The sequence below is a fragment of the Daktulosphaira vitifoliae genome, unplaced genomic scaffold (genome assembly GCF_025091365.1).
Source record: "Daktulosphaira vitifoliae isolate Bord-2020 unplaced genomic scaffold, ASM2509136v1 Scaffold_1, whole genome shotgun sequence".
NCBI classification, from domain to species: Eukaryota; Metazoa; Arthropoda; class Insecta; order Hemiptera; family Phylloxeridae; genus Daktulosphaira; species Daktulosphaira vitifoliae.
The window spans coordinates 33,502,564-33,507,892 of NW_026099572.1; positions in this window are offsets into that span (position 1 = coordinate 33,502,564).

Genomic DNA, 5,329 nt, shown 5'->3' on the forward strand with positions numbered 1-5,329 from the left:
ACTGTTATCATTAGATTTTAAAACAAATTTTAGACTTAATTGGTACCTAGAAAATATATCTTTTTTCATCCCCCAACAAAGTGGTTTCCGCAAAAAACGTTCTACAATAGACAACCTGATGTTTATCAAACATGAAATTGAGAATTGTTTTAAAAGTAAAGGGGTACTCGGTTTGGTAAGTTTGGATATAAACAAAGCCTATGATACCACCTGGAGATACGAAATATTAAGACAGTTAAGCAAAGTACTTTCTAAAGGTAACATGTACAATACCATAACAGACTTCTTGAGTGATAGAACGTTTCGAGTTAAAAATAATAACATTATATCTGACATTCACGAACTTCAAAATGGGGTACCTCAAGGTTCAGCCCTATCGGTCACCCTTTTCCTAATAGCAATAAATAATATTGCCACAAATATCAAACCTCCAGTTAAGTACACGCTGTTTGCAGATGACTTCAACTTTATGTGTTGCAGTACCAATCAAAACACAGTACAAAAATTCTTACAAGAAGCAACTACTAACATACAAGGGTGGTCTACGAAAACTGGATTCAGCTTTTCACCTCAGAAATCCAATTGCATATTATTTACAAAAAGAAGAAAGAAAACTTCACTAAAAATTGTACTTAACAACAACGAACTACCAGAACTAAAATCAATTAAAATATTGGGAATCGAGTTTGACTCAAAAATGACTTTTGGATTACATATAAAGGGTATAAAATCAAATATACAATCATACTTAAATATTCTCAAAATTATATCTCATACTACATGGGGTGGACAAACTACAANTTTTACCTTGTTACAAGGGCCATTATACAAATCTTCTATTATATTAATGTACCTTATTGGAAGTTTTTTTCTCATTAATCCTCGCTTTAAAACCTTTTTCTGTACTCTGTTATACGTTTTCTCTAAATCTTTAAATACCATACAGTGTTTACTTCTTTTCCCTATAATTTTCTATTAATTGTATCACATAAAAATTTGTATCCATCGTCGACTTTCCAGGCAAATAACCAAACTGGTTCTTTGTTTGCGTTTATAATCCATCCATCGGCGCGGTGGTCACACTAGTTGTTGACAAAACTCTAGTGTTAAGCCGCGCCTACCGCCATAGGTGAACGGATGGGTGACCATACGTGCGCTTCTACGGTGGCGAAAAAGCACCATGTTCCCAATGCAGAAGGGAACGGGAAACCACTGCATTTAAATTTCCCCAGGATATACCAAACCAATTGGTATTAACCAACCTAACGGTTGAAAAAAAAAAAAAAATAATAATCCATCCAATTTTCTCTCCTTTTGCTTTTATGTCATTCTTTTAGCTGATTTTTCTTATTCTCTATCATTTTTGAACGTCCTCATCTCACCACCAAGTTTCTTTGTTTCTTGGAATTCTACTTCTACTCTCATTATCAATCCTTAGCAATATTCTTTATACAACCAGCAAATCTATTCTACACATCATTTATATCTCCCTTGACATTCCTCTTTTTTACCGTCTTTAAAAACTCTTTTTAAAACCTATTTTATATCCTCTCACCTGTTGTACCCGACTACATCCTAGATTGGACAAATCGTCTAAGTTCAGGACGCCTCATACTTATGGACAAAATTTTACATAGATTGTCGATCTGACGAAATCTCATTAGTCGCCTCTTACGACTGGCAGAAGTACCATAATTGTATTCTTATCCCCTTCCACAGGAAAAAAAGATACGAACAAAGTATTCTAATCAAAACATCAAAGATTTTATAGATGCATATTTTACCAACGATGTTAAATGAAGTATAAAAAACAAGGAATCTTATAACACTTTTTATTTTTTTATTGTGTTTGAGAATACATAAATAATTGTCTCTAGTTCCTAAATTAATAATTAATACAATAATATATATGATCTAAAAATACGATAGCACAGTGAGGTCGCGGCACAGTGTGAACGTGGCATAATTGGTACTAGTATAGATGATATCTGACAGAGATTAAAATCACTATCATAAGAAACGCTTTGATACAAATCTATAGATTATATAGATATAATCTATATAATCATATAGATGATAAGACGTCAGGACAAATTTTTTTTTTTTAACTAATAGTGAATAACATTATCTTTATTTTAACATATGTTTGAAGCGCAGAGTATTTCTGAAAAACTTTCAAAACTTATGTTGAAAAAATTAAATTTTTATGCAGAAGTTGCTATTTTGAATTTCCCTCCTGTGGGTAGATAAAGGGTCAGATTTTCAAAAAATTTCCCTCGTTCCCCGTAAGTTAGGGAATCTTCCAAAAAAATTACAAATTTGAAAATCGCTAATTTTCGAAATTCTTTTTTCTTAAAACTGCCATATTTTTTCAAAAATTATCAAATTAATATAAATTGTATAACATTTTTTTTATTTTCATAGGTAGACGTATGGTAAAATGTTTTAGAGTGTTAGAAGTTTTTAATTAATTTAGCAATAGGCCTTATATATTATAACAGATATTAAATTTTGTATCGAGGGTGCAAAACGTATGTTTATTTTTATGTGTGAAAGGAAATTGAGTATAAAATAGTTTAATTTTGATATAACTTTTATCGTAAGAAAATCAAATTAAATTACCCTAATTACAAATTTAGAATAATTAATATTCAGATAATAAAACGTATATATCTTTTTTAATGCAGATTAATTAATTAATTAGTTTTTCCCTTATTGATAGTATGTTAAAATAGCGTTATTTATTATAAGCGCTTTAGATGCATACAAACGCTGCTTCAACAATGATAACATTCCGTACACTAATCTGATAACCGTGATTCTGTCTAACAGGGCGTGAACAAATAACTAAAATTTTATTAAAATTGAATCATCTATTTTTTAAGGCATATTATTCATTGGTAAAATATGGTAGTGTGATGAAAAAATAATTAATATCGTGTAAGTTTTGAGAGTATGACTTATTGTCATTAAGCAATGCTGAGCCGTTTCCCTACTCACAATCAGACTTAAAAATACTCATGTATTCTGAAATAATAATTCAAAAATAGTTAACTGCATTCCTTTTTTTTACTTTAATAATTAATCAATATATTAACGTTAAGCATTACCAATAATTCACGTATATTGTCATTTTAAATAATAAAGTTGATAAAAGAAAAAGCCGGTTCACGTTGATTATGTATTCAAGTTTTGCAGAGAATAATAATGATCAAAATTGGCTATAGTCTTATCATATCGAAGCGCAAGACAAAGAAATATATTAAAATAACAAGACTAAAACTGCATGAATTGTATTTTTGCAAAAAAAAAGTGAAATACCGAATTGTTTTACTAAACACATTAGACTTGGTTGTGAAATAACCTGCCCGTGCTTCTGATAACGGCGTAAAACACCTTGACAAAACTGATAATACTTATTAATTACCAGAGCCAATAATATAAATTATTTTTTGACTTTTAGTGATAACGTGTATTGTTGAAAATGAGTAATATCTATGACTAGTAAGCCTATTCTTATTATTTTTTTGTAACTGTACATCATGTTCCCGATTTCTTAGGATTTTGCAACCATATTTCTAGATTTATTTTTTAATTTTCATACAATGTTATTAATTATTATACCTATATACCAGAATTGTTAAAAAAAACCTATTTAAACATAAGGATAATTTAAAACGTCCTAGAGACCACAATGTAAATTTTGAAATTTTTTGATTTCATCACCGGGTATTTAAAAAATAACAACCCTGCTATCTACTAATAGGAATGTACTTTTATTTTATTATTGTGCAACAATAAGTTTTAAATAAACTAAAATATATTAATCGAAATAACACCAATTTTCCAGTAACACCAATTTTACTTTTTTACGAGGCAAACTGAATAGGTCAGAATGAGCCAAAATAAAAAATGGTTCTTAAAATATATCTATTTTAATTGAACGAAAAATATATATAACAAAAAAAAAATTATTTTTATTATACGAGTAATTATATTGTTCATGATAACAAAATAAATAAACTGACTTTGGCTAATATTGTCTTTTCAACATTTTTCGTTAAGTAGTAATATATAATCATTTTTGAGGATATTCTCAAAAATCAAGAATATTCTTTATTTATTATATTTTACATTACTTTAAAATGAACTTGAATTAGCTACCAAGTATTACTTTTTTAAAAATATATTCTCCAGTAATAATCTACAGGAAAATATTCTCTAGAATATTTCCGTTATCAAGAAAATCCTCTTGAGAATATTTTTTTGTTACATGATTAGATGAGTGTTACATATACCCTCTATGAAACTAGTTCCGAGCGAACCGGGCGTTAATAGTTATTGTTAGCCAACGAGGAGTACATATAGACCCTAATAGCCTCATTCTGGTTACGCCGTTCCACCTATGTACGTGGCTCAAAGGTATAATATTTTTAAATAAGCTATGATTACTTAGTTTATAATTATAACTTGTTTGAAGTAAGAGTTAAATTAACTCTAAATGAACTAATTCAGTTAATTAATTTTGTAAATTATAGCGCCGTCTAAAGTATTCAATTTGTTTTGCACTAATGTTATGTTTTAATAGAGATTCTAGTAGCGAAGGCGTAACTTAATCAATGTTGATTCAACCAATTCGTTAACCTTCTTATAACCTTCTTTTTTTCAAACCCTCAATAGCCTAGTTTTATCACTGATCAAATTTCAATTATAAAGGATGTAGAATAATATTGTTTTAAATTAATTTGATTTAAGTTTAGTTATCTATTAGTAATAATTTATTATGAATTGTTGTTTATGCATAAGTGTATAACCTATAAATAGATAATGTGTTTTCACCATAAGTGTAAGTATAGATTGTGATTAATTGGTTTCGACATCTTCCAAACGCACTCCATTATTTATACTAAAAATTTTAATACTAATTAAACAAAAATGAGAGATTAACACCCTATTATATCTCTCATATCTACACTTGTGGTTTACATCAAATTTCAAATTTTCTCTTAGTTTATAATTATATGTTAATTTAATAATTATTGTTTAAGTATATGTGAAAAGCACTTAGTATATTAGTTTGTTTAATTCATAGCTAGGTTTTAAAATAATTTCAGTTTTTGTTAATTTTCTTGTATTTAGCAAATTAGTATATAATAAATCTATCTAATTTTTTTATGTTGAAAAATGATTACAGAAATCAAAATATTTATGAGACTACCTTTGAAATTTTAATCGAACTTAAACTTTATAAGGTCAAATTTAAGATTTTATAACACTTTTAGTTTCTACAGTTATTTATTACCTTATAAATTCTGGAAAAAAATTTGAT